This window comes from Gavialis gangeticus, unplaced genomic scaffold (genome assembly GCF_001723915.1).
Source record: "Gavialis gangeticus isolate Ggan-Ray unplaced genomic scaffold, GavGan_comp1, whole genome shotgun sequence".
Taxonomy (NCBI): Eukaryota; Metazoa; Chordata; order Crocodylia; family Gavialidae; genus Gavialis; species Gavialis gangeticus.
The window spans coordinates 20,640,745-20,650,360 of record NW_017729026.1 but is presented as its reverse complement, the minus strand read 5'-3'; positions in this window follow the sequence as shown (position 1 = coordinate 20,650,360).

The window sequence follows — 9,616 nt, the reverse complement described above, 5'->3', positions numbered from 1 at the left end:
GCAGAGAGAAAGTCAGAAATGGTTAGGGGAAGGGGAGGGTGTGTATTATTAAATAATAAAAAAAAGAAAAACTGGGGGTTTTGCCGCATACCTTCTCTCATCAGGGACAGGGTAGAAGGCTCAAGTTTCCACTCTCAGATGGCAGCCTTGGTGAGCATCTGAAATGTCAAACCTGGCCAGGAGGCTGAGACACTTGGCCAAAGCAGGTAGCACTGCAGATTTCTTATGGAGCAAGCCAGGATCAGGAAAGCTCTATGCACCCCACTCACCCCCCACCCCTGCCTAAGTGCAATTTGCTAAGAGGAAGAGAACAACTCCCCCTCCTCTTCTCTGAGAGACAGAGACACAGAGACAGAAAGAGAGAGAGAGAGAGAGAGTGTCTTTGTCTGCCTTTGGAACACTGTCAAACTCTGGTCCCAAATGGCTGGGGCTTCGTTACCCCTTGGAGTCTGCCAGCGGCTTGCTCTCTGCCTGGGATTCCTCCTGGATACTTTGTTACTTATGACTGTGCCGGGCTTAATTGGTGGCACCTGCTGCTTAATGAGGAGGGGAACTCCCTCTTCCCCAATCAGCCGGTATTGGAGGTGTGGTCGTCTCAGCTCATCTTTCTGCCCAGTGCCGATCCAGTCATGGGACCCTTTTTGGGGCACATGATCCCCCCTTGCACACCCGTGTGGAGGAGTACCAGGTCCCAATCTGGGCTCTTGAGCAGGCACTGAGAACATCAATGGAAAGGAGAAAAAGAAAAAAAAACAGCCCACAGCAGTCGGTTTGGGTGGATCTGCCACCTCTGCCATTTCCAAGGTCTCTCCCTACTTTGCCTTCTGACACCTCTTCACCCCCATGGCAAGGGTATTACCACCTCCTTGGGGTCTTAGCAGGGGCTTACCCAGCTGCCGCTGCCTTCCTCCTGCGTCTCTGGCTCCCATACTTCTCCCTTCTCCTTTTCTGCCGTCCTTCTCCTCTCCACGGCTCCATTTTCTGCCCCCAAATATTGCCTGCATTGTGGATTAGCCCCAATCTGCTTCACCTGGTGAAGAGGTAAAGCCAGGCAGGTGCAGATGGGAAGCTCCCGTTGCAGCATGGATTGGTTGGTCTTGGTATGGTGAGGTCCATGCTCCCAGCCGGGGTTGTACTCCAGGTGAGCATCCTCCAGACTCTCACATTTACCTCTACAGCTCCTAGTCCTGCCCCATGCCTGCAGCTTGTATCCATCTGCAGGTGCCCCAGAGCAGTGGCTTCCCCAGCAACAGGCTGCCCCCAACAGTGCAGCAGCTGAACTGCATGTGGATTGGGTGCATGGAGCAGGGCACTGCTGGAGCTACAGAGCTGGAGATCTGCCTACCAAGAAAGGTAAGGAGCAAGCCACAGCCTTAGAAGCATAGAGAATCATAGAGAAGTACAGCTGGGAGAGACCTCCCAACTCACCATGCCTCAAATGGCAAGTCATAGCTGTGCAAGTTCTCTTACCTCTGCAATGCAAGTGCTGCATAGCTGCCCAGACAGATACACTTGCCAATTCTGGATATTTGTAAGTCCAAAATATGTACGTGAACACAAGCCCATGACTAGCTAATATTAGACTCCAGAGGAGGAAGATCCTTCCACCTTTTAGCCACATAGATATTGGCTGGGATATTTACCCAAGGAGCTGAAGACCTGGGTTTTAGGTCTCTCACCCAGAAAGGGTTTGAGCCTGCATCTGTCCAACATTCCAACACAATGCAGCATACCACAAGTACATGTTACCCAGCAGTTCTTTGAAGGATAGCATCCCTGGACAGCCAAAGGAGGGAGCTAAATGGGGCTAGAAGGAAAAGAGCAAGCTAGAGAGTGTGTGACTCAGTAAAACGGATGCTGGCCGAGATAGGAGCAAGCCCAAGGTCCATTACAGTGTTCTCTACCCATTTAATCTAATCCCCCTTCTTCAGCAATCCCTTGCAGTTGAGGATGATTCTCTTCCATGATTATCTTATTTTTGTGTCTAAAGGTGGCTGATGAGGACTATGCAGGAACAACAGCCTCTACTGCAGCTCAGACACATGTTTTCATGTCGGGTGGGTAGTGCTGAATTCTTGATTTGGTCCACAGCATGCTGTTTCTTCTCCTCATACTTTTCCATCTCATTTTTCCATCTCCTGTTGTTTTTGTGAAGTTTCAAAGTACTATGAATCCTGTAGCAGACTCTTCGTCTATTTGGGGTGGTCCTGGGTGATAGTCTTCCATAAGTCGACATCAATGTTACATTTTTTTTTTAAGTTGGACTTGAGGACATCCCTGAAGTGCTTTCCCTGCCCTCCTCTTGAGCATATGGCTTGGCTAAACTGGGAGAATAAAACTTGCTTCAGGAGTCTGGTGTCAGACATCCGGATCACATGGCCAGCCCAACAAAGTTGATGTCAGATGATCATCACCTCAATACTCATGGTGTTTGCTTGCAGGAGGGTGCTAACATTGGTGCATCTCTCTTCCCACTGAATTCAGAGGATCTTCCACAAGCAGCACTGATGTTACTTCTCCAGCAACTTTAGATGTCTCCTGTACATTGTTCATGTCTCAGCTCTGTACAGCAAGGTGGGAATCATGACTGCTTGATAAACCATGTCCCAATCTTTGAACACCCATTTCTTCAGGAGTCCAAAAGCTACACTGCACATTTGAGGCAATGTTGGATTTCTTTATTGATGGCAGCCTTCTGCAAGACATGTCTTCCAAAGTATGGGAAATAACATTCTCCAGAGTCTCACCATGGATCTGGATTACCAGATCCGGGGACTGTTTATTAGGACCTTGTTGGCGGAGGACCTTAGTCTTCTGAATGTTAAGCATGAGTCCCATGTCCTTGTAGGCCTCAATAAAAACATCAGCAATTGCCTAAAGGACTGCTTCTATGTGAGTGCACACTCGAGTATCATCATTTATCCAATGACTATTAGATGCAAGGGTTTTTCATAGATTCATAGATTCATAGATTAAGGGTCGGAAGGGACCTAGTAGATCTTCTAGCCCGACCCCCCGCCAGGGCGGGAGAACAACAAAAAACCCCAAAAAGAGAAACGGGACTCAAACAAGTGAACGGGACTCAAACGAGTCAGTGACTCAACTTCAAAATGGAGGGCTAGAGGGGTCTGGCTAATGCTTAGTGTGTGATATGGTGGCTAGACCAGTGTGTTGGGAGTCAGAGGAATGCAGGAGCCTAGACAATAGGTTGCCAGCTTCCTGGGCAAGTGTCCTAACCCCTCAGCTCTTGAGGCTAAAACATGGAGTCCTTCTTCCCTCTGTACTTTCTCTGAGATTTGCTCTCAGGTACATACCATATGATTGGCTTGCCATACATAGCCAATACTGTTCATGTTCAGTCTATAAAGCAGGGGAAACAGTATCATGACCTGTGCATAAATGGCATTTTTTGCCACTTTGCATCTAGAAAACTGCCATTTAAATGCACAAAAGGAAACAGAATTTTGTTGCAAGCAGGTTTTTCCTCTCACTCAGTTTTTCCTTCTTTTAAGGCATATAAAATAAGAGCCAGATCCTATTCCACTTACTAGGTGCCAAAGGACAATCATACTAGATTTTGCTCAAGTCTCTGAAATATGATTAACACTAAAGATGGGTGGGTCCTCTTTCTCTTTGCTGCTTTTTGTGACTTAGTCTGAAGGCTAAGATGAAAGTACATAGCAAATGTAGACATAGGGCGCATCTACACAAGACGCTACTGTGCAGTGGTTACTGTACATTTATTTACTACTTGTATAATCAGAGTTTATAACCAGAGTTACTGTGCAGTAGCACCAGCAAATGCCTTTTAAGTGATGCTATGCAGTAGCTTAATAATTAGAGGTGCACCAACAGAGATTTTTGGCCGATACTGATATCTGATTTTTAAGGAGGCATATTGGCTGATACTGATCCAATTTCCAATATAATATGGAGAGCTTCCTTCAGCTGGTAAGTCCATTGCGGTGGAAGGGGATGGGGGAGGGAAGGGGTATGGGGGTGCAAATCAACCCCCTGCCATGGTGAGGGAGTGGGCAGGGGCAGGCGCTGCCCAGCCAGAGCAGGGTGGGGTGTGGAACAGAGGTGCAGCTCATGGGGGGGGCAGCTCCTGCCATCACCACCTGCCACACCCAGTGCAGCCCTGGTTCAACCTCCACTTCCCCCACAGGTGGGGTGTGGAACAGAGGCATGGCTTCTCAGGGAGGTGGCTCCCTCCCAGTGCCACTGCATGCCCAGCACAGCCTTACTCTTCCCAACGTGCGGGGCGAAAGTGGGGGTTGAGCCAGGGCTGCACTAGGCCTACAATGGCAGTGACACTGGGAGGGAGCTACAGCAAAATTTGGGGCAACTGCAGCCCTCTCTGTAGCTCCCACACGGAGCCCAGCCCCTGGCAAAAAGATCCTGGCTTCAGCCTGCCCACTTTCCCTGCACAGATCCGGAGGCACATGCCCCCGCCCCGTACCCTCCTGGGGTGCAAGCAGCAGAGAGAGCCACCCCCCTGGTGAGCCATGCCTCCATCCTGTGCCCCGCCCTGCCCCAGCTGAGCAGCCCCTGCCCCTGCCTGCTCCCTCCCTCACCACAAGGGCCTTGATCTGCCATCCCCATTCCCCTTCTCTGCCCCCTCCCCTTCCACCACAGTGGGCTTACCAGCTGGACGCAGCTCTCCATGCTGCTGGGCTCTGCTCTTTGCTGCCTGAGTGCTGTGCTGCAGCTGCACGCACTGGCATTTATTGGCCAAATTATCAGCCCTATCAGGCCCATTTCTGATAGAGCCAATTTTCTTTATATCAGTACCGATCTGATATCAGACCAATGTATAGGTGCATCTCTACTAATAATACTCTGTAGTAGTGTATTAGCACTCTTGGTGCTGTGATGTGCTACTGCACAGTATTATTCAGCTATTATAATGCAGTTAGCGTCTCATGTAGACATGTCCATGTTCTTTTTCAGAGGTTCAGGAAGGGTGGAGTAGGATTGCACTTAGATATTTAAGTGCCCAAGTAGAGCTTAATTAGTGGAATATGATCTAGTCACAAGCATGTGTCAACATTATGATTCAAAGTCATGAGAGAAGGTCATGTAGCCATATGGCTGTACACTATCAAATTCATGTACCAGTAACTGTGTAGCCACAAAAACATTTCAATAAGTAATAGCAATCCCAGTACTTACTCAACATTTCAAGTAGATTTTGCACCCCACATTGAGATACGTGCTGCGATGGCTAACACCTAGCTGTACTCAAGCTATCTAGCTTAATGCCGGCTGTGATATGCCTGCACAAGCATCAATCACACCTTTGACAGCAACAGAGACAAAGAGAAAATTGAAATTTCCTTACTAACAAGTCCCCTGATCATCTTGTAGAAAGTTTCCTAAGTTGTTTTCATAGCTTTTGAAATGTATTTATGGTGATAGTGTGAAATCATAAATTTTAATTCTAGAAGGACAGCAGTTTAATTTTACTCATAACACATAAAAGATAATGAAGTAGGGGAGTCAACTGTCTAGCCTTGATAAAAAAAAGTATCATTATGGCTTCTATGTCAGTCATAAGTTAATTCAAAATCAATATTTTGCATCTGTACTATATTTAAAATATATTGCTACAAAATACATTAAAAATGTAATGATGAAAAGAGTTGTTCCACAATCCAAACCAGGGAAGGGGTGATTTAATAAACAATTTATAACTTTAAGAATGTTTCCTGCTGTGAAGTTCCAAATCCTATTATAAATAAATTTTGTACAATATCTCTTTATAACTCATAATTTAACTGTATGAGGGAATAAAGAACTAAATTATGGCTATTCTCCAGCTTTCTCTGTGCGCTTCATTTTTGCCCTTAGAAACAATTGATATCACAAATGATTGTTAAAGGACATCACTTTGTCTCAAGGGAGGAAGGGCAAATAAGAAAAACTAAATAAAATGATTTTAGTACTTTGGGACCTATAATTGGATGTATCCTACAATGTTTTACATTGTATGTGATATGTATTCATAGTACCACCAGAACCTGCAAACTTGGTAAAATGCCTTATAGCTGTACAGGGTAAGATTTTATAAATACACTTTCTCTTTGCTATTGTTCTTATTGACTGGGGGATAAATTGAACTGTATGTTGAATATCTCTAAAGTATAGTGGGTAAGTTGTTCTCAATAGTCATATCTGAGGCAATCAGTCAGCTGACTGGAAAGGAATTAAGTACTGTTACATTTTAGTGAACATTTTCTATGCTTTAGCTGTTTCATTCAAGTATTGGTTTAGGGAGCAATCTGTGCCCCCACCTACTGGGAAGTTTGTGAACTGCTTGCCAACCAGCCTAGGCTATTAATGAATTAATGAATGCAGCTACGACTGGCAAACCCTCTACATTTCAAATAATGTAGAGGGTTTTCACTCACAGTAAGCTAGTATGCTTCTGCAATCTAGAAATCAATAGCAATAGTGACAATAACATTCTTGTCATTGACTCTTTGGTTGACACCCCCATTTCTTGTGAGGCCAAAAATATGTATCCTTCCCAAATAAAAATAAATAAAAAGTAAATACAGGGCACAAGAAACATGTTAGTAATCAAAACAACTGATTGCTGTATCTCCCGTTCTTTTTACCTCCACTTTTATTGGTCAACATGTCTTATGGCATTGTGTCTTAACTTAGGCCTCAATCCTTAAAAAGTTCTGTAACTATAAGGCTAGATGGAATATTTAATAGAAGTTAATAGGGTTCTGTCACCCCTGCTCATATGCTTGAGGAAATCTTTGAATACCAAGTGGGACTAAGTACAAGCACTGGAAAAAAGCCCGCAGGGTCAAACTTTAGGGCCTTGTCACAGGTCACTTAGAATGGGTTTTATTTACATTGTAGTGAGCATTACAGTACCATATTAAAAGTGAGATAAGTGAGCTGTAAGCAGATAAGCTGATATGTGTAGACTCAGGCCCCTGTCTCATCCTTCTGCAAGGAGGTAAGCACTGTAAAAAATTAATTCGTTTTTGAAATGGGGTGCCTCTCAATTCACAAAAGTTATGTGGGGGGCAGGGGTGCCCTGAGTCTAAAAATGTTGAAAACCATTTCAGTACACACAGGTCATGCTCATGCATTAATTAAAATAAAGCTAATAAAAAGTAAGGTGTAAAGAGTATAGTTGGATATGCCTGCCAGACTGCTGAAGTGATGTGCTATCCCACAGACCCTAAGGGATGTTGTAACCTTCCGTGCCTATCCCCCAAGTGTTGCACATTAGGTTCCTCTCAAACTTCACCATGGCTTCTGGGGCTGCACAGCCAGGCTATTGGGAATGACCTTGGGTCAGTTCCCCCAGGGGTCTCACCTGCCACATCTTTGATGGTAAATAGTTTTCTATCAGGGGGACGATGTCTGGTCCCACCTCCCCTGGTACTTCCCCTTGATTGTCCTCATGGTATGTCTTCTCAGGGCTCCACCTCCCCTACACCCCACCTAACGCCAACCGTGGTGTTGTCTTTCAGGGCCGATGTTCTGGCCCTCCCTAGCGCTTGGTCCCTTAGGGGCTGCAGTCATTGGTGACTGGTGATATTTGTACTGAGCATCTCCTGTGGCCCCTCTCTGCTCCTGGCTTATGTGGTGTCTGACTCTGCCAGGACTTCAACCCCCTTTGCCGTGTCATTTCCTCCCCGGGTCCAGCACCTGCTATCTGCCGTTCACATCAGAGTTCCATCCCCATTGCTCCTGCCGGTGTGCCAGCCACTACTGCTGTCCATACATGCCGGGCCTGTGAGCATCTCCTTGGGCCCTAGTTGACCCAGTGTTCCCACCATGCTCCCCTTCCATGGGAGCCACCGCATTCCCTCATTGGGAGGATCTAAGCATCCTGACTCTTCTGACCTGGTTGGGGACGCTGCTTCTGGTCCCTCTGGCTTCCTTCCTGCCGGGCCTTTTATCCTGGTGCTGGACATCTGCCCAGTCAATCAGCCCTGGCACACTTTTCTAAAGCACACCCAGACAGAAACGGGAGCCGTTCCTGACTCCTCCCAGCTCCACTGTAGGTTTTTGCTTTGATCTTCGCCCACGGTGGCTCCAACCATCACGGTTTCACTCTTACCATGCTCCACTGCTGGTGCGGTGTCCCGCCGTCTCTCCGCCAACTCGGGTAAGTTTTCTCCACAGATGTCTAATCAAAAGTCCTGGGAAAGGAATGCCAGCAATCCCTCAATTCAAAGATGATCTCTACCTTGGCTCATTCGTGGGTCTTGAGAGTCCAATCCTTGAGTCACAGATCAATCCACAGAAGTTGCACTTCTTTCCACAGTGGAGAGCAGGCTGTAGTAGGCTGGGATTTTTCTCCTTTTCCTTCCTCCACTCTTTCTTCTTTGCTTTGAGAGCAAGATACTTTACCTTGAAAAAGGCTGCCATTTGTTTAAAGTTGCAGCAGCCAGCTTCTCCCAACTCTAGATATTAGCATCCATTTTCTTAAGGTATAACTTCAATGTGTCCTTGTTGCATTTTATCTGGCCACCATGAGATCTCAGGCCATTACTAAGTTGGGAGTAGAGCATTTGTTTTGGGAATTGAGAGTCAGGCTGCTGCACACTATGTCTGGTGCAGTAAATATGGTGCTTGAGGATCATCAGCTCAGTGCTGGTAACACTGGCTTCAGCAATAATGCTGGTGTTTCTGCAGTGATCTTCTCATTTGATGTGGTGAATTTTCTGCAGGCATTGTTGGTGATACCTGTCCAGGCTCTTGAGATGAGGACGGTAGAACACCTACATTTCGTATCTGTAGAGGAGAGTACAGATGATGTCTGCATTACAACCTGGACCTTGGTGTCTTTCAGAAGATTACAATGAATAAAGACATGCTGAAGAAATTTCCCAAAGAAGGTACTTCTACACTGGATCTTGTGCTGGATCTCCTCCTTAATGTTTACTGTCTGAGAGAGTTGCCTACCCAGGTAGGCGAAGTGCTGAATTACCTCCAAGGTCTTTCCCTTGATGATAATTTGGGGAGAGGGGTTATATTCATGGCCCAGGGCAGGCTGGTAGAGCACTTTATTCTTCTCACTTTTGAAAGAGAGGGCTAAAGTGTGGCAGGCTTCTCCGAAGAGATCCAGCACAGTCTGGAGGTATTCCCCAATGTGCATAAGGATGGCACAGTAATCAGCATGCTGAAGGTCAAGGATGGTTGTTTTGGGTTCTTTGGTCTTTGAGCAAAAACAACCCAGGTTGAAGAGTCTTTTATCCATTCAGTATTCAATGTCAATTTTAGAAGGAAGGTAATACTTAAGGAGAGCTAGGATAACTGTCAAAAAATAGAGAACAGAGTTGAGGCAATGACAAATGGATCTGTCTCCAACCTGCTACATAGAGACAGCAGTTGGGGGTCGCTAAGGGGCTTCAGGGGAGCGGATACACAGCAGGCTTGCACCCACACATCTCACACCACTCCCAGAGCCTGCCTGGGTTTGTTTTTTTTTTCCTTTTGCAGGCCCTTTTTAACTGCGTGCATGTGCAGTGGGCTCACTGTCAGAAATTAGCTGTTCCTAGGCTAGGGGACCCTACCCGGGGTTCGGGCGACCTTGCCTCACTGGGGAGGGACCGGTAGGAACCCTCCCCTTCTCCTT